The sequence below is a fragment of the Dendrobates tinctorius genome, unplaced genomic scaffold, assembly GCF_039654945.1.
Source record: "Dendrobates tinctorius isolate UK_male_01 unplaced genomic scaffold, ASM3965494v1 ptg000243l, whole genome shotgun sequence".
In the NCBI taxonomy this organism is placed as follows: Eukaryota; Metazoa; Chordata; class Amphibia; order Anura; family Dendrobatidae; genus Dendrobates; species Dendrobates tinctorius.
This window is the reverse complement of record NW_027361910.1, coordinates 7,305,205-7,331,506: the sequence shown is the minus strand read 5'-3', so window position 1 is coordinate 7,331,506 and position 26,302 is coordinate 7,305,205. Positions and strand designations below refer to the sequence as shown.

General features: G+C 47.7%; 1 protein-coding gene across 17 annotated transcripts in view; it reads right to left on the bottom strand.

Moving 5' to 3' along the window:
• Positions 1-26,302, bottom strand: part of RIMBP2 (RIMS binding protein 2) — an 813,871-nt gene that overhangs the window by 720,128 nt on the left and 67,441 nt on the right. The window lies entirely within an intron of this gene.

The window sequence follows — 26,302 nt, the reverse complement described above, 5'->3', positions numbered from 1 at the left end:
GGACCGCATAGCCTCGTGCTCGGGTACAGATAAATTGAAGAGCCGACCCTTGGGAAATTTACACCCCGGGCTTAGTTCAATTGCACAGTCATAACTCCTATGAGGAGGCAAGGACGCAGACTCATTCTCACTAAATACATCATAAAAGTCCGCCAAATAGTCAGGAACATCATGCGACTGAGGAGAGGTGGAAAAAACCGGAGCCTCACTAAAGGCACACCGACAACCCCAACTCACCACAGACACAGATTTCCAATCCAAAACTGGATTATGAATTTGCAACCAGGGAAACCCCAGAACAACGGCATAATGCAGACCATGCAACACCAAACATCTGCAATTTTCTTGATGGTCTGGGGCGACCCGCATGACCACCTGGGTCCAAAACTGAGGTTTATTTTTAGCCAAAGGAGTAGCATCAATCCCCTTCAAGGGGATAGGCGTCTGCAGAGGTGTCATCGGAAATCCACAACGTTTAGCAAAATCCAAGTCCATTAGGTTTAGCGCTGCTCCCGAATCCACAAAAGCCTTGGCGGAAAATGTGGACAGGGAGCAGATCAGAGTAATTGCCAGAAGAAACTTAGGTTGAACACCACCAACAGAAAACGTGTGTGCAAAGCGTTTCTCTCGTTTAGGACAAACAGAAATAATATGCGAGGCATCTCCACAGAAAAAACACAGCTTATTACGCCTTCTGAACTCCTGACGTTGCGCCTTAGACAAAACTCTATCACATTGCATAGGTTCAGACGTCTGTTCAACCGGTGGCAACACCTCTCGTGCAATCCTGCGTTCACGTAAACGCCGATCAACCTGAATGGCTAATGACATAGAATCGTCCAGACCAGGAAATCCCACCATAGTATCTTTTACGGCTTCTGACAAACCCTTCCAAAAGAGAGCAGCCAAGGCGTTATCATTCCAGGTAGTAAGGACCGCCCACTTTCGGAACTTTTGACAGTACAACTCTGCAGAATCTCGACCCTGGTTCAATGCCAACAGGGTCTTTTCAGCCTGATCAATAGCATTAGGTTCGTCATACAACAACCCCAAAGCTTGAAAGAATGCGTTCACATTAGTCAGAATAGGATCATCTGGTTTCTAAGAAAATGCCCAATCCTGGGGATCGCCACGCAGCAAAGAGATGACAATTTTAACCTGCTGCGCGGAGCTCCCTGACGAGTTAGGCTTCAAGGCAAAAAATAATTTACAATTATTTTTGAAACTCAAAAATTTAGATCGATCCCCAAAAAATACATCAGGTGTAGGGATCTTTGGTTCAACAGCATGCGAACGAGCAAGGTAGGCGGAAATTCCCCACACTTCCGCAGCGAGCTGCTCCACACGATCAGACAATTGCTTTATCTCCATTGAGAGAAAAAAAAAATTCCCCCTATGGCCTCAGAGATATAGAGGAAAGAATATACACACACCTTTTTTTTTTTTTTAAACACAATTCTTTCCTGCTATTGAGTACCCTAGGATCTGCGGTATGGCGGGTGATTCTGTTATGATTGAGTCACCGTAGGAGGCAAAAACAGAAATGCTAGCTAAGTCCAGAAAACCAGAGAGGTTGGCAGCTATCGGATTGCAGACCCCTGATCCTATCCACAACAACTAACAGTAGCCGTGGGGGGTTCCTACGATGCCCTAGACCCCTCGATCACAGCCGGAGAATTAAATAGGCCTAAAGAAAGAAAGGGGAAATCTAAAGTGCCCCAGAGCAGACCCCAAAGCAATAGGCAGCCCCCAACATATAATGATGGTGAAGCAAGATGAAAACACTAACACAGACAGAAAGATAGACTGAGCAAAGACGGGGCCCAAGCTAACTAGATAGGAAAGGACAGGAAGGCTGCTGTCTGCAATCTGTGAAAAACCCTATGAAAATAAGAGCCAACAGACTGACAGTGAAAAAGGCCCTGAAGACGCTAGGCTTCAAAAAGCTATGTCAGTACTCAGGAATATTCTGAAGACAGAGCAACCGGCAAAAGGAGATTCAGCTCACCCCAGCAGGGAATGGCAGAATCCAGAAAAGCAAGGAAAAACAAAAACAAAACACAAATGCTAACAGGCAAAGCAGAAAACTTAGCTTTAGAGGAGCAGGAATCAGACTGGTGTCCTAGAAATCCACAGAGAAATCACCCGCAGAAGGGCGTCGGCAGCCTTATATCCAGTCCATGACTCCACTCAGCCAGTCATCCTCATTAGGCTCAGGTGCCTGATAATCAGGCTCATTACCTTCCTTTACCAGAATAGGGAGTTCACCAGACCTCAGTGACGAAGGGGAAAATGAACTCACAACAGATACCCATATGGAAGATGCTCACAAAAGACAGCAACATGATTTTGATAAACAAGCGAAAGCTACACCTTTACATGTAGGTGATAAGATCTGGTTGAGAAACAATCATCGTACTGAAAACTTGATACACAATGGGAGAGACAGCCTTACATCATCCAAGATATCCCATACCCGGGGAATGACATTTATTGTATCCAGCAAGATACTCAACAACCCAAGGTTGTTCACAGGAATCGACTAAAACTCTGTAAGACAGAATACCTCCATCCTGATTCAATACCTGAGGACGAGTTATTTGAGTGCAAACCTTTTCCGGAGTCCAAAAGATCCCACAGTTCATCTTTTCCAGAATTTGATATCAATGACCCATTATCTTGGTGTTTTGGCCCTGTGATGCCTACCTGTGGACAAAGACAGGCGACTCTAATCATGAGTTGCCCCTTGCAAGAACAACTAAAATCAGAACTGAACCTGCAGAGATATATCCTGACCCTATGGAGGAATTCACTCTGGTTCGACGCTCTCAAAGGATCAACAAAGGTCAGTTACCAGCTAGATATTTGGACTAAAACTTATAGAATGAACTGCACGTTTTTTTTCCACTATTTTTTACTTCCAGAAAAGACTACATTCTTCCTCTGTTAAGCACAGAGACATTACTGTGACTTTTCCTCAGTTTTTTAGAGAATTTTTGGTTAACTTTTGTTGGTTCTAACACATTTTATGATCTTTCTTTTTGAAACACCGGGACTAAAAAACAGTGCAGCCACGTTCATGGACTGTGTGCCCCGACCCTGCACCTGGGGACCCAAAACACTTACACATTTTACGCATACATTAAGACTATTACTTCGTCTATGAGCAGGAAGATTTGCTACAAGAAGAAGATATTCTACCTCTGGAAAGACTCTAGTAGTTGTGAGGTTTTTTGGAGTTATGAAGAACTGATAATTTTTCCTGTTACAGCGAAACCAAAGTTTGAGTTCTAAAGTTTATTATTGCACTAAAATAAATGCATGTTAATTGGATGTTACAATACTTTCATGATTATTTCATGATTTTTAGATTATTTCTGGTACCTCAACATCTACCTTGGTACATATTTTGCAGTGATTCGGGTTTCCACCGATATATTTACAGGTCTAATTACACTAGAATTGTCCAATAAATATTAGGATCTGGCACTTCCAAGATACATATAATCGAAAAAATTCCGGACTTACATAGTAGTATTTGCCGAAAAAAATGAAGAGATCCAGAAATATATATTAAAATAACATATTTATTAATTACACATAAAAATAAATAAAAATAAAAAATAGAAAAACTGGGCATTTTTTCTATTTTTTATTTTTATTTATTTTTATGTGTAATTAATAAATATGTTATTTTAATATATATTTCTGGATCGCTTCATTTTTTTCGGCAAATACTACTATGTAAGTCCGGAATTTTTTTCGATTATTTAATTACAGGTCTGCCAATTTACCTTTGACGGAATTCTATCTTGGAGTGACCTAAGGGGCTTAGTATTTTATGGACCCCATAGATTTGCTATAGACATTGGGTTCTGCCCTCACTTAGCGCCCCACTGCAACTTACAGGTTACTCAGTTACCTGTCACGTTGCAGTCAGACTCGGGGCCCGCTGTTCCGCCCTCAGCCACTAGGAGGCGACGGACTGTCACGCCGCCCTCGGGCTCGGGGCCTGCTGTCCAGGCCTCGGCCACCAGGAGACCCCGGACTGACATGTCGTCGATCTCGGGGCCTGCTGTTCCGCCCTCAACCACTAGGAGGCGCCGTGGCTCGCGCCCGAGTGAGGGCGGCAACAATGAAAGGGCTTCTGCGCAGGCGTCTACTGGACGCAGACTCCGCTCCTCTGTCAGTCATGAAGGGGCTGGTGCATCATCTTCAGGTCTGGTCCTGGGGGCGGTCCTGATGACATCACCAGCCCGGGAGCCTGTGAGGGATGACCTGATCCCTCAAATACCTTGGGACTGGGCTTGCAAGCCGCCGGATATATTCTTGGTTCCCCTACGTGTTACTTGTGATTGCCTATCGTTAACTCCGACCTCAGCCTGAACTTCTGACTACTCTGTTGCCTGCCGTTTTTGCACCTTGCATTTCTCCTGATTACTGACGCTGACCTTGGCCTGGAATCCTGACCCCCTCTACTGCCTGACGATTTTGTACCTCCGCTACTCTCCCGGTTTTTGACCTCTGCCTGGACTCTCGACTCTGCCTCTGCCTGCCGTTTCTGTACCTCCACTGCTCGCCTGGTTTCCGACTCCATTTTTGGCTCCCTTCCTGCTTTTCTATTGCGACCGTTCTGCTCTGGCACTCTGCCCCTGTTCAGACAGCGCTTCCTGGGCTCTGCAGTAAATCCAGATCCCTGTATAGGGGTAAAGGGTGTCGGTGCTACTCGGGGCGCTGTCTGTCTGCAGCCCAGACTTGCAGACGGACGCGGCATTATATCCGGCCCAAATAAAACTGTCTCTTGTGTATATATATATATATATATATCACACCTATATAAAGACAGTTTCTCTGAATTTTTTTTTTTCCTTTCCTCTCTTGCCTGAGCTGATTTTTGGCCTAAAACACCTGTTACTAAGCCTCAGTATACAGCCTGGAGGATCAGTCTCACCTTCCTGCTCGAGCATGCTGCAGTTAGGAGACTCCAGGGACAAAGCTGAACGTCAGAGATCCGTACCCCGGGAACATCAGCCTCTGAGCAGCTCTGGCTATTGGTGCGCAGAGGCTCAGGTATTGCCCGCAGATGCGGCCAAAGTTTTACTACCTATTTCGTTGTATTTTGGTCAGGATTCTCTGTGTTTAAAAGCCTATGTCGATAGCGGGTCTGAAGGGAATTTTATGGACTCTTTTGCTGCTAAAAAACTTGGTGTCCCACTACTTAAACTTAATATTCCAATTAAAACCACGGCTATTAATGGCACATCCATTATTCAGGAGGGGGTTAAATTTGTTACTGCTAAGATAACTATGTCAGTAGGAGCACTACATACTGAGCTTATTTCCTTTTTTGTGTTGGACAATCTATCTTCTGCAGTCATTTTGGGAATGCCGTGGCTACGTCAACATAACCCTGTCATTGACTGGCACCTGGGTGATGCGGTGCGCTGGAGTTCGCAATGCCAGGATAATTGCATGTCTGTAGCAGTAAATCAAACCAAGCTAAAAAAACACCCCTTCATACCGTTTGCTCTCAGGGATTATGGAGATGTCTTTTCCGTTATAGAGTCTGAGAAACTACCGCCCCACAGAGAGTATGATTGTCCTATAAACCTAATTCCAGATGCCCGTCTTCCAAAAGGGAGAATATTTAATCTCTCTGGTCCAGAGCGTCAGGCCATGAATGAGTACATAGCGGATAGCTTAAGAAAGGGGTTCATTAGACCATCTATTTCACCAGTTGGAGCTGGGTTCTTCTTTGTAGAGAAGAAAGATGGTGGTCTCAGACCCTGCATTGACTACCGAGAATTAAACGCAATCACTATAAAGAACCAGTACCCGCTTCCACTCATCCCTGATCTTTTTAATCAGCTAATTGGAGCCCGGTGGTTTACTAAACTTGACCTCCGGGGGGCATACAATCTAATCCGCATAAGAGACGGCGATGAGTGGAAGACAGCGTTTAATACACCTCTTGGTCACTTTGAGTACCTAGTAATGCCTTTCGGACTCAGCAATGCTCCTGCAGTGTTTCAGCACTTTGTTAACGATATTTTCAGGGACATCTGTGGTGTGTATGTCGTTGTGTACTTGGATGACATTTTGATTTACTCCACTGACCCTGTGACACATGCTCAACACGTCCGTTCAGTACTGCAGAGACTGCGGGAGAACTCCTTGTTTGCTAAGTTGGAGAAATGTGTCTTTTTCGCTGAGGAGGTACAATTTTTGGGGTACATGGTCTCAGGCAGGGGTTTCCGCATGGATCCTGCCAAGATCCAACCTATTAAGGCGTGGGTGCAACCCAAATCGCTGAAAGCACTGCAGCGATTTTTGGGATTTGCCAATTACTACCGTAAGTTTATCAGGAGTTTTTCTGAGATTGCCAAGCCACTCACGGATCTAACCCGGAAGGGGGCGGACGTGGCCAACTGGAATCCCGAGGCCATTCAAGCATTTTCTATGTTAAAGGAATGCTTTGTGGCCAACCCGGTTTTAGTACAACCTGACTTAGACCGCCCATTTATTGTGGAGGTGGATGCCTCCGAAGTCGGAGTGGGAGCAGTGCTATCGCAAGGCACTGCAGCCCTCACTCAGCTGCGCCCATGTGCTTTTTTTTCCCGAAAGTTCTCTGCCACAGAGAAGAACTATGATATTGGGAATCGGGAATTACTAGCAATCAAATGGGCCTTCGAGGAATGGCGTCACTTTCTCGAAGGCGCCAAACACAAGGTCACCGTCATTACAGACCACAAAAACCTGACCTACCTGGAGTCAGCTAAAAGACTGAATTCCAGGCAGGCCAGGTGGGCCTTGTTCTTTTCAAGGTTCGACTTTTTAATCACCTTTCGCCCTGGCACGAAAAATGTGAGGGCCGATGCCCTCTCTCGCAGTTTTTGCCCCACACAAGCCTTAGACTGTGAACCCGTTCCGATATTAGCCAATGGGATCGTCGTGTCGGCAGTTTCCTTGGACCTTCTGGAGGAGATCCGTAGGTCTCCGGAACGAGCTCCTGACACTACACCCCCCAAAAATTGTTTGTTCCGAATTCCTTTCGCCTTCAAGTTCTTAAAGAGTCACATGACTCTGTTCTGGCAGGTCATCCTGGGCTCAATAATACCACCAGGTTGGTAACTAGGAACTTTTGGTGGCCGACGGTGGTCAAGGACTGTAAGAACTATGTTTCAGCATGTGAAGTCTGTGCCCGCGCCAAATCCACCCATAATCGCCCTGCTGGCTGGCTTCAGTCCTTGCCCACCCCTGAGAGTCCATGGACCCACATCTCCATGGACTTCATCACAGACCTGCCGACCTCAGATGGGAAAACATGTATCTGGGTGGTGGTAGACAGGTTCAGCAAACAGTGCCATTTTATTCCCCTGTCTGGCTTACCTAACTCCGAAACCTTGAGCAAATTGTTCCTTGTGCACATTGTACGTCTTCATGGTGTTCCGTCAAATATTGTGTCCGACAGAGGTACCCAGTTCGTCTCAAAATTCTGGAGGGCGTTCTGTAAACGCATCGGTGTTGCGTTATCCTTCTCCTCGGCCTACCACCCCGAAACCAATGGGCAAACCGAACGTGCTAATCAAGCTCTGGAGCAATACCTCCGTTGTTACGTGTCAGGACACCAGTCCGATTGGGTAGAACATCTGCCATTGGCTGAGTTTGCCTTAAATAATCGCTACCAGGACTCCATTAAAAATACCCCTTTTTTTTGTAACCTTGGATTGCATCCGCGCTTTGGGTCGTTCTCGGCTAGGATGTCGGAGCTCCCTGGGGTAGAGAAAAACATACATCGCTTGAAAACAATATGGTCTGAAGTAAATACGAATTTGAAAGGGGCTCAAGTTAGACAGGCTTCAGCTGCAAACAAACGACGGTCCAAGGGGCCACACTTGGGGGTTGGGGACAAGGTTTGGCTTTCTACTAAAAACATCAAACTGAAAGTACCGTCTGCCAAACTGGGTCCCAGATTTATCGGCCCATATGAAATTATAGAAGTGGTTAACCCGGTAGCCTTCCGTTTGAAACTTCCGCAGTCATTTAAATTACCTAACGTGTTCCACAAGTCTCTCCTCAAACTGTATCGCTCCCCAATTCACCCTGTCCAGTCCCCTCCTCCTCCTGTTTCGGTCGGAGGGTCCTTGGAGTATGAAGTCCAGGGTATCCTTGACTCCCGCCTTGTGAGAGACTCCATACAGTATCTTGTACACTGGAAGGGCTACGGCCCGGAGGAGAGGTCCTGGGTCCCCGCAAGGAACATCCATGCCAAGGCATTAATTAGGAGATTTCATCTCCTTCACCCTGACAAACCGGGTTTTGAGGGTCCGGAGGCCCCTCCTGGAGAGGGGGGTACTGTCACGTCGCCGTCAGACTCGGGGCCCGCTGTTCCGCCCTCAGCCACTAGGAGGCGACGGACTGTCACGCCGCCCTCGGGCTCGGGGCCTGCTGTCCAGGCCTCGGCCACCAGGAGACCCCGGACTGACATGTCGTCGATCTCGGGGCCTGCTGTTCCGCCCTCAACCACTAGGAGGCGCCGTGGCTCGTGCCCGAGTGAGGGCGGCAACAATGAAAGGGCTTCTGCGCAGGCGTCTACTGGACGCAGACTCCGCTCCTCTGTCAGTCATGAAGGGGCTGGTGCATCATCTTCAGGTCTGGTCCTGGGGGCGGTCCTGATGACATCACCAGCCCGGGAGCCTGTGAGGGACGACCTGATCCCTCAAATACCTTGGGACTGGGCTTGCAAGCCGCCGGATATATTCTTGGTTCCCCTACGTGTTACTTGTGATTGCCTATCGTTAACTCCGACCTCAGCCTGAACTTCTGACTACTCTGTTGCCTGCCGTTTTTGTACCTTGCATTTCTCCTGATTACTGACGCTGACCTTGGCCTGGATTCCTGACCCCCTCTACTGCCTGACGATTTTGTACCTCCGCTACTCTCCCGGTTTTTGACCTCTGCCTGGACTCTCGACTCTGCCTCTGCCTGCCGTTTCTGTACCTCCACTGCTCGCCTGGTTTCCGACTCCATTTTTAGCTCCCTTCCTGCTTTTCTATTGCGACCGTTCTGCTCTGGCACTCTGCCCCTGTTCAGACAGCGCTTCCTGGGCTCTGCAGTAAATCCAGATCCCTGTATAGGGGTAAAGGGTGTCGGTGCTACTCGGGGCGCTGTCTGTCTGCAGCCCAGACTTGCAGACGGACGCGGCATTACCAGTCTACACCCCGTACTGGGGAGGTGTAGACGCTGGTGTCACACCCCACTGTTTGGAAATTGTGACTATAAAAGCACTTTGGCCCAAACTAGACATTGACCTGTATTATTTTATAAAATATATATGGTGGCAAACGCCGGGGACGGCTCTGTTTAAACCAGGGGGGTATATGCAGTGGCGTAGCGTGGAAGGGCGGGGGGGGCGGTCCGCCCCTGGCGACACGTGTGTGGGGGCGGCGCGGCAGCAGCAGCAATTCAACCCTGTGGGAGAAGCGCGGAGGCACAGTGCAATGCAGCAGTGGGCAGGGAGCGATCACAGCAGCTCCGCTGCATGCAAGAGGGAATAGCAGGAGCGGAGCTGCAAGGACCCATCCTGCTTCCTGCCCGGAGGCCGCGCTTTATGTTTGACACAGAGGAGCGCCGCTGAATGACGTCATCATTCAGCGGCCGCTGCTGTGTGAGCAAGGAAGTGCGGGCGATGCTGCGGACAGGTGAGAGGAGAGAGGTGGTGTCTGTGTGTATGTATGTCTGTGTGTGTATGTATGTGTGTATGTCTGTCTGTGTGTGTGTGTGTGTCTGTCTGTCTGTGTATGTCTGTGTGTATGTCTGTGTGTGTATATGTCTGTCTGTGTGTATGTCTGTCTGTGTGTATGTCTGTCTGTAGGTTAGCCTGGCCCTGGAGGAGATGGGGACATGAGAAGATCGTGATGGGGAGAGAAGTGCATGATGCCTGGGGTGACGGGAGAAGGCCATGATGGGGGTAATGGGAGAAGGCCATGATGGGGGTAATGGGAGAAGGCCTTGAGGGGGTAATGGGAGAAGGCCTTGAGGGAGTAATGGGAGAAGGCCTTCAGGGAGTCATGGGAGAAGGCCTTGAGGAGGTATTGGGAGAAGGTCATGTGAGGGTAATGGGAGAAGGCCATGTGGGGGTAATGGGAGAAGGCCATGTGGGGGTAATGGGAGAAGGCCATGTGGGGGTAATGGGAGAAGGCCATGATGGGGGTGATGCAGAGAAGGCAATGATGGGAGTGATGGGGTGATGGAGCAGGCAATGATGGGGGTGATGGAGCAGACAATGATGGGAGTGATGGGGTGATGGAGCAGGCAATGATGGGAGTGATGGGGAGAAGGCAGTGATGGGGTGATGGCGAAGGCAATGATGGGAGTGATGGGGAGAAGACAATGATGGGGTGATGGAGCAGGCAATGGTGGGAGTGATGGTCTAGAAGGCAGTGATGGGGTGAAGGAGAAGGCAATGATGGGGGTGATGGAGAGGGCAATGATGGGGTGGTGGGGGAGAATGCAATGATGGTGGTGGTGGAAAGGGCAATAAATGGGGGTGGTGGAGGAGGAGGAAATGATGGAGGTGGTGGAATGGGCAATGATGGGAGTGGTGAGGGAGAAAGCAAAGATAGTGGTGGAGGAGAAGAAAATGATGGCGGTGGTGAAGAGGGCAATGATGGGGTGGGGGAGAGGACAATAATGGGATGCGAGGGGAGGAGTACAATGAGGGGTGTGGGGGATTGGGATGGGAGGAAGGGGGACTTATAATGGCCTTAGGAACAGGGGGAGGTGGAGGAAGACATTATCACTTATTATGTCTAACACAGTCCCTTAGTATATAGTGTACTCACTATGTCTAACACAGTCCCTTAGTATATAGTGTACTCACTAATTCTGTATAACACCATCCTTAGTTACATAGTTTCCTCTTTTATTATGTATAACACCATCCCTTATTACATATCATCCTCTCTAGTTATATATGATGCCGTCCCTTATTATATAGCTTCCTCTGCTGTTATGTATAGTGCTGTCTCTTACATAGTGTATTCTTGTTAATTTTGTTATTTACAGTGCCCTCTTTTATTACATAGTCCCTTCTCTTTTTAGATATAAAATGACTGCTGATCGAGGAGCCGGTGACCAAACTACCAGTCCATCAGCTCCTCCATTAGAAAGGAAGCTTTCCCATGCTCCATCAGCCATCATTGCATTATACAGCCAACAAGACAGGACGGTATGTAATAAATAACAGGGCTCTATATAATCCAATATGTAAGGGATGGTACTGTACATAACAAGAGAGGGCACTGTGTAAGGGACAGCAATATACATAATACAGGAGACTATGTAAAATATATAAATGTATGTGTGTGTGTATGGCTATATAATATCAATATCTATCTATCTATCTATATATGTGTATATATATATATATATATATATATATATATATATATATATATATATATATATATACACACACACACACGTAGCTTTGACGCCATAAATGGAGGGGGGCCCGGGCACATTTCTTGCACAGGGGCCCCAAGCTGTCAGTGTCCGCCCCCTGTCCGCCAAAATAATTTGTACTTTCTGTTTTTTTTCTGTCACATTATTAAAAATTATTATTAAAAAAGCCATTAGGTCTTCATCCAGCATTATCACGCTAATACATACATATACATAGAGAACTGCAAGAAGATGAAAGTCTAGAAATTTAGAAATAATAGCAGAGTTAGTAGCAGACTAAAAATTATATCTTTTAGTGTAGTGTGGGCTCTTCGGATGCTTCCGAATTATCAACGACCAAAGGGGTGGCAAATTTTTCGACCGCCCCGGGCGCCACAAACAGTTGCTACGCCACTGGGTATATGTAGTGACCAGAAAAACCATTACTAATATATGATTGCATTTGTGTCAACGGTTTCCTGTTTTGCCTTGGGAGGAGGTAAATGACTTATTATGCTGCCCTCTCCTGCCTTGTTTTGGTATTACAACTCGTAGTAATATGCTGCCTTCTTCTGCCTTAGTTTGGTATTGCAACTTGTTTTTCTGATTGGAAAATAAGTGGCAGTTGGAGGTGGTGTGGGAGACTGAAAAAACACGTGGTTATGTGCGGTCTTGGTGGTGAGAGAAGGCAGGAAAATGAAGCTCCTCGTCTAGGACAAGCAGGTAATGCAAAGCACCTTTTTCTTCGAGTGCCCCGAGTTTACAGCAACAAAGTGCTGAGAAAAGCGAAGGAGCTGCAGAGCTGCAGATTTTCCAGATACTCCGATCCTATTAAGGTCAGCTAAACCTCCGCCTTCACGCAGCACAGTTAGTTATATGAAAAGTTACTGCCATCCTCCCAAGGCCGGGACTGAGAAAAAGCTTTGACTAACACAATGCTTAAGGAAAATTGTATCTGTTATCCATGGAAGAATTGTTTCAAACCTTCAGTAAAATTCATCTTTCAAGTTTGCACGGATCCTCCAGTGTATGCTTCTTTCCTCTGCGGCCATACCTTGCAGGCATCAACATAACCCTCACTCCCCCTTTTATAATTGCCATCTAACCTAGGGATTGTTAGAGCCAACGGAGTCACCGTGACTGAACCACCCTCCGAGATACTAGGCCTGCATCCCACAAGGCAGTGTGACATATGTAGTCAAGATGATTGTCTATAAAATGATGACAGTCTCACGATTAAAGCAGAAGTGGGTGGTGAGATAAGGAGCCTGAAAGTCAAAAGTTCAAAACATTGTTACCCTATTGCTGGTCAGTGTATATGGGATTATTGATGTGTCACTCTAAGGGATAAAGACAACTAAATGCTAATTAATGCATGTGGCCTGTGATGGCCGTCCTATAGTTTGAACCTGAAAGTCAAAAGTTCAAAACACAGTTAAGGTACTGTCACACTTAGCGATGCACAAGCGATCCCGATAAGCTATATGACGCGGTCAGGATCGCGGGTGCATCGCTAAGTGGTCGCTAGTGAGCTGCCACACACACAGGCATATCTCACCAGCGACATTGCAGCGGTCGGGGGTCGTTACTTAACTGTCAGACGAGGCGATCCTGACGTCCTCCCGCCCGCGTCCACGCGTCGCTCGTCGGTGCCACAGGAAGCCCAGCAGGAAGCTGACGACGAGAAACGGTCCAGGACGTTCTCGCGCGAACAGCGATAATCAGCGGGGGAGTCGGTCGGAGGTAAGTATCAGACATAGTGATATCGCTAGCAATATCGCTGCTGCGTCACAAAATCCAGTGAGGTTATAGCGATATTGCTAGCGATATCACTTAGTGTGACAGGCCCTTTACTCTTTTGCTTATCAGTGTAATATTCCTTATAGTAAATGGAGAGCTGAAAAAAATCTAACATGAAAGAAAACCCCCTATTAAACCGATATATACTTTATTAATATAGATTCAAAGTACACCACAAATAAATATTGCCTTTAATACACTAAAAACGACTGATACACGCGTCACACATGTCAGTACCCTATATCATATAAAAAACCAAAGGGGGGTGAGGGCCAAAGAACAGCCAAGCAAAACTATAATGCAATATGATGTGATATGCTTTCCCTGTAAACATACACCCTACAGGATGCCCTACCTAGTCATGAAAGTTGGCACCCTAATGAGACCATGCAAGACAGGTGCCCCAGCTCACTAACAAATATTGTTTTAATAAGGGGGTTTTCTTTCATGTTAGTTAGCTTGTAGTTTTTTCAGTTGTTTTTTATTAGTTTAAATGGAGAGCCTATGACCATTGACCATCATCACATGATTACAAAATATGGACACTGTTTTTTTTAACCAAAATTTATGTATTTGAGCTATAAATCATATATGTAATACGGTTTAATAAATAATATTGCAGAATAAGTTAACAGACAAATTCTTCAGTAATCTTGCCAGGGTCTGTAATCCCTAGAGTTGAGCGAAACGGGTCGAAAAATTTCAAAAGTCGCCGACTTTTGGCAAAGTCGGGTTTCATGAAATGAAACCCGACCCTAGGATGAGGTCGGCCACGAGGTCGGCGACTTAAGTGCCAAAGTCGCGTTTCAAAAGTTTGTTTTGCACGCTTTTTCAGCCAATCAGGGTCCACGGACACTGTGGGCAACGTGATGACATAGGCAGGGGTCACCACCATCTTTCAGAAGGGCATGCAAGTGATAGGCTTGCTTTGGTGGGCGTCACAGGGGGTATAAAAGGGCGTGCACGCCGACCGCCTTGTTACTCATGCTGATCTCAGAATAGGGAGAGCTGCTGCTGCTGATTCTGTAGGGAGAGCGTTAGGCAGGGAAGAAGACACCAAAAACTGCTTCTGCCGCTAGCGATTTAGCCTGTACAACACACCAGTCACTGTGTGTGCAGTGCAAGTGCAGGCTATATTTTGCTGGATCAGCGGTGTTGGTTGTTAGGCTGCCTTCTAAGGCCTCTTTCACACATCCGGTTTTCAGCATCAGGCGCGATGCGGCGAAAAGTGTAAAAACCGGATCCGGCGCCGGTTGCCACCGGATCCGGTTTTTCCCCCATTCAGATTCATTATCGCCGCATCGCGCCTGATGCCTATGCGGCGTATCCGGTTTTTGCCTGATCCGGCAAAAACAGCCGGTCCGGCATCTGGAAAAAACGTTCTCTGCAACGTTTTTTCTCAGCGCCGGACCGGCTTTTTCCACAGCGCATGCCCGGACTCTGTGAATGTTAACCCCACAAGTGCCCGGCGAGAGAGAGAGAGATCTCTCTCTGTCACCCGGACACTTGTGAGAGATCTCTCTCGCCGGGCACTTGTGGGGTTAACACTCACAGTGTCTGGGTGAGAGAGAGAGATCTCTCTGTGGGGTTAACCGCACAAGTGCCCAGCAAGAGAGAGAGATTCTCTTCACATAGCGCAGTGATATTCAGTGGGCCTCACACAATCCAAAAGTGTCCAGTGTCCACAAGTGTGTGCAGAAATGCAAAATCTCCATTATCCTCTAGTGACATTTTTCACACCTGCGACATCGAGCCTGTCACATAGAGCAGTGATATTCAGTGGGCCCCACACAATCCAAAAGTGTCCAGTGTCCACAAGTGTGTGCAGAAATTCAAAATCTCCGTTATCCTCTAGTGACATTTTTCACACCTGCGACATCGAGCCTGTCACATAGCGCTGTGATATTCAGTGGGCCTCACACAATCCAAAAGTGTCCAGTGTCCTCAAGTGTGTGCAGAAATTCAAAATCTCCATTATCCTCTAGTGACATTTTTCACACGTGCGACATCGAGCCTGTCACATAGCGCAGTGATATTCAGTGGGCCTCACACAATCCAAAAGTGTCCAGTGTCCACAAGTGTGTGCAGAAATTCAAAATCTCTGTTATCCTCTAGTGACATTTTTCACACCTGCGACATCGAGCCTGTGACATAGCGCAGTGATATTCAGTGGGCCTCACACAATCCAAAAGTGTCCAGTGTCCACAAGTGTGTGCAGAAATTCAAAATCTCCGTTATCCTCTAGTGACATTTTTCACACCTGCGACATCGAGCCTGTCACATAGCGCTGTGATATTCATTGGGTCTCACACAATCCAAAAGTGTCCAGTGTCCACAAGTGTGCGCAGAAATTCAAAATCTCCGTTATCCTCTAGTGACATTTTTCACACCTGCGACATCGAGCCTGTCACATAGCGCAGTGATATTCAGTGGGCCTCACACAATCCAAAAGTGTCCAGTGTCCACAAGTGTGTGCAGAAATTCAAAACCTCCGTTATCCTCTAGTGACATTTTTCACACCTGCGACATCGAGCCTGTCACATAGCGCTGTGATATTCAGTGGGCCTCACACAATCCAAAAGTGTCCAGTGTCCACAAGTGTGTGCAGAAATTCAAAATCTCCCCTGTCCTATAGACACCTTGTACCTTGTTTTACATTACTATATAGTTTGTTGGATTTTCTCTACATTTCTACCAAAAATGAGGAAGGCTGGTGGAAGAGGCCGTGGAATTGGGCGGGGGTTGGAAGCTGGTAATGATGGTGTTGGTGGTGGATCTGATGGTAGTGGCAAAAGCAAAATAGGACCGAATGCAGGAGGTGTTGAGCCTGCGTCATCGTCTGGCTCCACAAGGCCTCGAAGGCTTAGTTTTCTAGGAGTTGGCAAACTGCTTTTAAAGCCAGAGCTTCAGGAAAAAGTTTTGTCTTACATTGCTGACTCAGCCTCCAGCTCTATCGCCTCCTCTTCTGAAGTTGTAAAAAATAAAAGCACTGAGTCGTCATTGGAGGCTCATGTTCATGAACCACACCTTTCCTTGTGTCCTTCACCCCAACCAAGATTGAAGGATGACGCAGGCCATACTAATGATTACTCCATGGAGCTGTTTTCACATACCATGCCTGGATTATCAAGTGAAATGGTGAATTACCCAGGCCAAGATGAATCTAACATGGAGTGCACTGATGCACAGCCACTGATAGATGATTCTGCTGGTACATTCACTCAGAGCACTACATTGTCCTCGCAGCGTACAGAGCCAGATTCTGACCCTGATGAGACTCAGGTGCCCCTTCCCGCACACTATACCACCATACACGGTGACACAGAGGAAGGTGCACATGACATTGAAGAGGAGGTGATGGATGACCCAGTTGTTGACCCAGATTGGCATCCATTGGGGGAAGAGGGTGCTGCTTCCAATAGCTCAGATGAGGAGGAGGAGCATCCACAGCAGACATCGACATCGCAACAGCTGTTATCTGGCAGGCCCGGAGCACTCCAAAGACAGGTTCCAAAAATCAAAAGAGTTGCTGGACAGCTTGTCCAGAGGGTCAAAATATCACAGCGTGCTAGGCCGCAAAATGTCTGCCAAAGTAGGAAGAGTGCAGTGTGGCACTTTTTTGAACAAAATCCTCATGATCAGGCCAAGGTTATCTGTAAGAAGTGCGCAAAGACCTTTAGCCGAGGGAAAAATCTGAAAAATTTGAATACCAGTTGCATGCTTAGACATTTAACCAGCATGCACTTGCAAGCGTGGACACAACACCAAACCTCAAGGACCACATGTGCAACTGATCACAAAGAAGGTAGTCAGAAACGCTACATTGTTTCCCCCACTGTAAGCCCACCGGTTAGCACAGCAGCAAATGTTGAGGTGTCGTTGCAAGGCCACAGCAGTCAGGTAATTCCACTGTTATATCAACGAAAGACTGAATCTAGGCCATCAGCAAGAACACCAACTCCATCACCATCATCAACCCTCTCTCAGTCCGCCCTGTCCACCGCTACTTCCACCATATGCAGCTCTCAAGTCCAGCTCACCCTCCCAGACACTATGAGTAGGTCAAGAAAGTACTCAGTTTCTCATCCGCGTACACTGGGTTTGAACGCCCACATTGCCAAACTAATCTTGTTAGAGATGATGCCCTATCGGTTGGTGGAAAGCGCAGCTTTCCGCGAACTCATGGCCTATGCAGTACCACGCTATGACCTACCCAGTCACCACTTCTTCTCTCGCAAAGCCATCCCAGCCCTCCACCATCATGTGAAAGGCCGCATTGTCCATGCACTCAAGCAGTCAGTGAGTGGAAAGGTGCACCTCACAACTGATGCATGGTCCAGTCGGCATGGCCAGGGCCGTTACGTGTCCATCACTGCACACTGGGTTAATGTGGTGGGTGCAGGGTCCACAGGGGACAGCGGTGGTGGGACAGTGCTGCCTAGCCCACGGTATAGGAAACAGTTGGCTGTAGGCGTTCGACCCTCCTCCTCCTCCTCCAGAAGCGAAAGCTCGTCCACAGAGCGCAGTCGTACGAGCACTCCATCTGCAGCTGCCACTGTTGCACACGAGGTGTCCCCCTATCGAGCAGCTAGTGGAAAGCGTCAGCAGGCTGTGTTGCAGATGATGTGTTTGGGCAACAGACACACCGCCGAGGTGCTGGCCGAGTACTTGAAGCGACAAACTGAGTCATGGCTGGGCAGTGTACATCTTGAGGCAGGCAAGGTAGTTAGTGATAACGGCCGTAATTTTGTGGCAGCCATAGCCCTTTCAAAACTCAGCCACATACCTTGCTTGGCTCACACCTTGAACCTGGTGGTGCAGTGCTTCCTCAATAATTATCCGGAGTTAACAGCCCTGCTCCAGAAGGTGCGAAGACTGTGCGCGCACATCCACCGGTCGCCTGTACACTCCATTTGTATGCAGAAGCTGCAACGATTGCTCCACCTTCCCAACCACCGCCTCATTATCGACATTGCAACAAGGTGGAACTCCACCCTGCACATGGTTGAGCGGCTGTGCGAGCAGAGGCAGGCCATAATGCATTTGTGGGAGGATACACGGCCAGGCACTTTGAGAGCAGACATGGAGTTGACAGGTGTGCAGTGGTCGAAGCTGAAAGACTTCTGTAAAGTCCTTCAGTGTTTGGAGGAATGCACACGGCTGGTAAGCGCAGACGATGCCATCCTAAGCATGAGCATCCCACTTATGCGTCTGCTCATGCAAACTTTGACGCACCTTAAGGAGCAGGCGTCTGCAGCCAATGTTGACGAGGAGGAAGAGGTGGAGGGAATCCTTGATGACATTCAGCCATTGTCTGCTCAGGGACCTCTCCTGGACGAGGTGGAGGAAGAAGAGGAAGAGGAGGAGGAGGATGATGATGGGGATGATTACGTAGGGGAGGAGGATGCATCTCGTGGGGCAAGTGAAAATGTTGGCGTGGCAAGGTCTGGTACAGGGTTTGTGCGTGACTGGAGGGATGTGGATTTGCCAGAAAGTGCTCCTCCACCCAGCACTCGCAGTGCATCATTGACACCTGGAACATTGGCCCACATGTCAGATTATGCCTTGCAGATCCTAAAAAGGGACCCACGCATTGCCAAAATGATGAACGATGACGACTACTGGTTGGCCAGCATCCTGGATCAACGCTATAAAGGCAAATTACAAAACATCATGCCACAGGAGAACCTTGACCTAATATTGGCTACTAAACAAGCAACTCTGGTTAACCGGTTGGTTGAGGCATTCCCAGCACACAGCAGCGGTGATAGTTCTCACACGAGCCGTACGGGCCGGGGGCAGCTTGGCAGAGGTGTTCGTGGTGCACACAGCAGAAGTGGCATTGGAGACAGGGGTTTCATGACAATGTTGTGGACTGATTTTTCACGGACCGCTCACACAACTGTTAATACAGCATCGATGGAAAGTGACAGGAGACGGCAGTTGTCAACTATGGTTAACAACTACTTTTCCTCCCATATCGATGTTCTCCCGCACAGGTCATTCCCCTTTGACTATTGGGCCGCTAAACTGGACACCTGGCCTGAATTGGCACAATATGCCTTACAGGAGCTCGCTTGCCCAGCTGCAAGTGTGCTATCGGAGTCTTCAGTGCAGCTGGATCAATCCTGACAGAAAAAAGGACCCGTCTGTCAACCCAAAATGTGGATGATTTAACCTTCATTAAAATGAACCATGCATGGGTTTCCAAGGATTTTGTCCCACCTTCCCTTGATGACACATAGGTTGCCAGAAAAATGGCTTGCTTTGGTCCTCCTCCTATTCCGCGAACTTGACCTATTTCGCCTTTTGCAGCAGCTGAATGACCCACATCTACATATGCCACTTTGTAAACCTCCCTAAGTGGGCGGCCCCCATGGCCGGGGTCACCACCTAGTACACAAAACCGTGCGAGAGCCGTTGCCCTGGACAGGTGGGTAGGCCGACTCTTGGGCGAGGGCACTGGCATAGGCTCCCTCATAGTGCAATCAAGTGTCTCTGACAGTGGTGGTGCACACCCGCCGTCAGACACACCGCCGTACTATGAGGGGCCCAGTGCCAGTACCGACGCCCACGAGTGTGCCCCCCTTGCTTGGTCAGGGCCTGAGCATTTGCAATGTTTACCTCTCCCTGCTCCTCCGCTGTGTAGTCTGTGCTGTCAAATCCTTCACTGGGACTGCCACTACAAATTGATTGAACTGAAAGATGATGGTTAAGATGTAGCTATGCCCTGTCCTGCTGGCCGGGCTCTAGCTCCAGATGATCAGTGGCTTCCATTTCTTATGGACGTCAACTCACAATTACATGCAGTGGTGGTTTATCATCAGCTTTCACAGTTTTCCTACTCACAAACGTGTGACATTCCGGCGCACATTTCAAAATGTGTCCTCTCATGCCAATCAAATAGAATCACCTACGGCCTGTGGCTTCTGTCTTTTGCACTCCAAAGTTACGTGACAGATCATGATAGCCAGTGAGCACCATGTTTACATCGCTCCCTGTGATAAAAATTGGATTGAGATGAGTAACAGTGATGGAATCAACGGAAGTGCGATACAGCAAGACTTTATTCACAAAAAAATGTTTTCACTGTCTCAACACACAAATTAATTAAGGGTCAGCATCGCCTATGAGAAATGTGACAGAAGTTTTTCCCGTGAATAATAATTCCTAGATTTCTGCAATCAATAGCCTTTATGTCACTAATTGTATGCATCTCATTTCCTATTGCAGAGAGGCTGGACTGTATTACTGAGACAGAAATATATATGAAGATTTAAAAATAACACCAAAAGTATATAGGTGTGTACGCCTCATATGCATTTCCTTTTTTCCACTTTTTAGATTGCTGTGTAATCCATACTGAGAACACGGAGATTTTACATGTTTAAACTATGCTATATATACCTGCTATCCAGTGATAAAGTACCCTTTCTGAACTTTGTACAATCTGGTCAAATCCATACTGGGCCTGATAACATCTGAGTCTGCCTCCTGATCTATAGCCATATATTTTTAATGTGTAAACTAGGCTACATATATACGTGTTATCCGGTGAAACTGTACCCTTTATCAACTTTCTACAATGTTGCTGAATCCATACTGGGCCTGAGAACGGCTGCTGAGTTGTTAAGAATCATCGTTCGCGGGGAATAATCTGAATCCCAGATCCCCATCACTAACGGAGTTCAGCAGGTTATCTGCACCTGTAAGCGACAAAAGCTAGTCCTTTCAGTGTAGCGTGCATGCAGCCCCGGACATGTACTGGAATGCTAGACCTGTTATTGCTCGACCTCACGTGCCACAGCCTCGCGTATCCCTCTAGTAAGCTTGACGCGTACCGCGGGGCCATGCCGGAGTCTCGGTCGTTAACGGAATAAAGCTGAGAAATCGCTAGCACAACTACAAACGGACATACCACACCACACACAGAATCGACAAAGCTTGCAATCTGTCCATCTTTTCTGTAGCTTGTATGGTAGTGGTTTCCCGGGTGCAGTCCAATTAAGCCACAGGCTCCACTCCTGGTGGTGCCCTTTTGGACATTCCTTTAAGGTTCAGCTTTGCAATCATACTGCCCCTGGAAACCAAAAACTTTGCCTTCAGGGACGCTGTTTGGAGGTTCGTGGGAATAACGCCGCCCGATCAGCAGTCGGCATATGGGTCGCCCTCCCAGGGCTGTGGGGTACTCGGTACCGGGCCGGTGTCAGTGGGATGTGTCACAGCAGTGGTGACCCGGACAGTGGCCCTGGGCGCCCATGTAAATGGCGTGGTATAATGGTAAAGAGTTTATATAGATAGTTTGACGCCACCTGTGGTGTTCAGCAACATAGATGTTATGCCGACGCTGCATGCAGATCCTCTGGGACTGATGGTGTTGTGCAGCAAAGATGGTGAAGCTCCCCACAGGTGGAGCTGGAGTCCCAGGGAAGTGTAGATGTAGTGATGGGGGAAAGGCACAGGAGGTGTATGTGCTGGTACCCAGATGTAGCGGTGCTGGAATAACTGTAGGACACCAGAGCGTGCAGTTCCAAAGCTTTACTCACAGTCTGCAGGTTACACAGATGCCTGCCTCCGTGCTGTGTCCTCCGGGTCAGGACCTCTGCCAACCTCCGGGACCAGAATGGAAAGCTCCCTTCCAACACTCCGCCAACATGTACCTTCCTGAACGTCTCCTTTCTAGCGCTTGTGGGGGAAGCACTCACAGGACCGTGGTTCACTGAAACGCCTCCTGTCTAACAGATGTTCCTCAGACTTTACTTGTATGGCAGACAGCTGTAGCCTTTTCCTTCTGCCTCGCACACGTCGATGCTGGGGCCTCCGAGCCTTAGTTGGGTACAGAGCATTTATAGCTGCTACTTCCCCCGGTTTCTGCTGCAGGAACGTCAGTGTCCCTACAAACTCGGAGACCGGAATCCGGACCATGCGCTCCAGCTAGGAGTGAGCCTTAACTCTGCTCATCCTCCAGCTCCCCTTCTCACGTCCACACACTTCCCCTTCCCTGCACAGAGTGCCCAAACTTACCTCCTCCCGACCACAGAGAGCAGCTCCTCAGCAGTCAGGTTCAGAGGTCTCCCTGCTGGCCTGGAGTGGGAAATGTGTTATGTGTTGGTTTCACTGCTAGATAGATCCTTCGTTGCTCCCAAGCTTGACAACACACTCCCTAGGAGGAAGGCAACACCACAGTGGCGACCGTACTCTTGGGGACGCCACAAGTGCACTGAGGCCCAGCCACTGCTGGATGATGCTGCTGGTACATTGACCCAGACCACTACATTCCCCTTGCACTCTACACAGCCAGAATCTGACCCAGAGGAAACTCAGGTTCCCCTTCCCGCATACTAGACCACCTTACACGGTGACAAAGAGGAAGGTGCAGATGAAAGTGCAGGTCCCTTGAGCAGGTGGGGGGGCATACTCATGGGCGATGGCACTGGCACAGGGCACCGCATAGTACGCAAAAGTGTCTCTGCCGGTGGGAGGGCCTAAACAGCCAAGTGCAGTGAGATGGAAGATGGGGACGACAAGGAGTTCAGAGTAGTGCAGGGATTCCCTAGCAAGGAGACTTATGTAATTGTTTTCAATGTTGGGACAGCAATTTTTGGGGGAGCACTATACTCTGGTGAATGATATATGGGGCCCACCATACACTGGAGCATTCCAAAGGTGGACATCAGACACTGGAGCAGCATTTACAGGGCCCATTATACACTAGAGCAGTAGAAATGGGGCCCATTATATATGGAGCATTATTTGGGCCCATAAGACAGTGGAGCTTCATCAATTGGGACTAACATATACTGTAGCATTATGTGGAGCTCATCATATACGGTTTGAAACATTATATGGGAATAATGATTCCGTATGGAGAAATATATGGGCCTCATTACTCTGTATAGCGCACTAAGCGCTGGCCATAATACTGTATGGAGTTATATACACTGTCCGTTTTTGGAGGTATTGGAGAATTTAAAATGGATATCAGTCATGAGATGTAAGAAGTGAAGTATTTTTCATTGTACTATACTGCTATTTCTCTGCTGTATCGGAGCATCATGAGTTGTGGTATGTGTTAAAGGGGCGCTCTTTGGCCCTGGGCCCACGAAAACCTGGAGCCAGCCCTCCCCCCCCACAACTGTAGCCAAATAACCCCCATTTTTCAGTGTGTAACAAGTATTATGAAGTTAATTAAGGTTGACAAGAATTTATGCTTTTGGCATTCAAATGGGCACTGTTGGTGTGTTTTCTGTCCTCCTCTCACTGCCGACTTTAATTCTCCATTGACTTACATTGGGTTTCGTGTTTCGGGACGACCCCGACTTTTCCCTATAGTCGGCCGATTTTGCTCGACCAGACTTTTGGAAATGTCGGGTTTCATGAAACGAAACTCGGCCCTAAAAAACCAAAAGTCGTTCAACACTAGTAATCCCTATTCTCTATATAATTTATGACAAAACCAAAGTTGAATTCTCAAGGGTCATTTGAACTGTATGGAAAGAATTTGGCCATCAGCTAAGATCTGGAAGGGCAGTGAGGCTAATTATTAGGAGTTTTGGATAGAAGAGCCCAAAAACTATGTCCCAGTGGCCCACTCTTTCCCACCATGGATGAGAGGAGATGAGAAGAAATGATAGAAAGAGAGAGGAAGAGAGACAGAAAGAGAAAGATAAGAGAGAGGGGGAGGTAAGAGAAAAGTGACAGACAGGAGGAGGGAGAGAGGAAGAGAATGAGAGAGAGCAAGTGAGAGGTAGAGGTAAGAGAGAGACAGAACAGACAGGAAGAGAGCGAGGAAGAGAGCGAGTGAAAGGAAGAGAGGGATAGAGAGTTAGACGGAGAAAGGAATAAGAGAGAGAGAGATACAAATAGAGAATGAAGAAGAAAGATTTGGAGATTGAGAGAGTGAGATCCTATACAGTCGATATATTTATAGGAACACAGACAAATGTGTATGGCAGAATTTTACAGAAATATTGTGGCTCACCTGCAATTTACAGATTTCACGAACATTAAAAAATGTATAATTCAAAAGAACACATTAACCCTTTAACACATAGCAATATGACGGCTTGTTTTTTTGCAGGAGGAGTTGTTGGAGAATATTACTATTCCTTTGACCATGCAATACACTGAAAAATAGGTTAAAAAATTCCAAGTAGAATATCCCTGTATTTCGCACTATCCATCTTCTCCTCAACTTGGACCATTTTCTATGTCACTGCTACCGAAAAACATCACCATCACACCAACACCATGTTTCACTGTGGGGATGGTTTTCTTTGGGTAATGAGCTGTGTTGGTTTGGTGCCAGACATTGCATTTTCCTTGGTGGACAAAAAGTTCAATTTTGGTCTCATCTGACCACAGCACCTTCCTTCATACATTTGGGGAGTCTCCCTCATGTCTTTTGGCAAGCTCAAACGAGCCTTACAATTTTTGCTTATACATACAGCGGGCTCAATCAGCAAGAATATTATATATAATTTGAGCTATATTTATTCTAGCCTATACTGCTGTGCATTTATATTTTGGGACTTACCGTATTTTCCGCTTTGTAAGACGCACTTTTTTTCCCCAAAATTTGGGGGGAAAACAGGGGTGCGTCTTACAAAGCGGACATGCCTTACCTAGGCTGTGATCGGGGGCGTCCGGCGGTTGCTGGCCGCTGCTGCGGGTGTGTCCGGTGCCGCGTTGTGTGCCCGTCGATGCCCGGGGCTCTGCCAACATTGTGCGACAGGCCAGAGCCCCGGCATTTCCTCAGTTCCCTGTGTGCCGGTAAAAAGATGGCCGCCGGCGCGTGCGCAGATGGGATCTCGGGACCCAGTTCTCGAGAGATGAGATTTGAAATCTCATCTCTCGAGAGGTGGGTCCCGAGATCCCATCTGCGCACGCGCCGGCGGCCATTTTCCCTGGGTTCCCTGTGTGCGCGCGCGGTGGTGCCTGCAAAAAAATGGCCGCCGCGCGTGCACAGATGGGATCTCGGGACCCAGCTCTCGAGAGATGAGATTTCAGATCTCATCTCTCGAGAACTGGTCCCGAGATCCCATCTGCGCACGCGCCGGCGGCCATTTTTTTTTTACCGGCACTTCAGCGCACATATACAGGGAACCAAGGAAATGCTGGGGCTCTGGTCTGTCAAACAATGTCGGCAGAGCCCCGGGCATCGATGGGCACACAACGCCGCACCGGAGCACCCGCAGCACCGGCCTCCAACCGCCAGACAAGTGGAGAAACCTGACACCAGCACAAGACTCTGCAGCAGCAACAGCACACATCGGAGCCCCCCCTCATCCCTGAATGCGGCCTGCAGCATCACTCCACGCCTGCCTCCTCCAGCAGCGAGCCTGGGACCCCTCTACACCGCAGCCACCAACCCCGGTAAGCAATAAGATGCAAGGATTATAAGAGGCACCACCATTTTATTAAAAAATATTTTTTTCTTATTTTTCTCCTCAAAAATTGTGGTGCGTCTTATAATCCGGAGCGTCTTATAAAGTGAAAAATACGGTATTTATATTATGGAAGGCCATTATATATAATATTCTTGCTGATTGAGTTCGCTGTATGTACATTTGAGTGAGGTTATTTTTTCCACAGACCATTTCATTTAAACATTTTACTATGGGCTTCTCTAGCATGCTTTAGCCTACTTACCTTAATTAGGTGTTGGTTTTTTTTTGTGCATTGTGTCTCCATTTTCTGTAAACTGTTTTTATGGTAATTTTATTATTGTTCCAATAAAATTTTGTCTTTTTATACCTTTATGGCACATAGCTTCTCTCTTTTCCTTCTTTTTTTTTAAACTTTGTCCCTGTTTGGAGATCTCCTTGGTCTTCATGGTGTTGTTTGGCTAGTGGTGCCTCTTGCTTAATGGTGTTGCAGCCTCGGTGGCGTTTCAGAAAAGGTGTGTACATACTGACAGACCATGTGACACTTAGTTTACACACACAGGTGGACTTCCTTTCACTAAGCCTGTGTCTTTTATGAAGGCAATTAATTGCAGCAGAAATACATATGAATACATATGTACATGCCAATTTTTAGCTATTTGATCCCATAA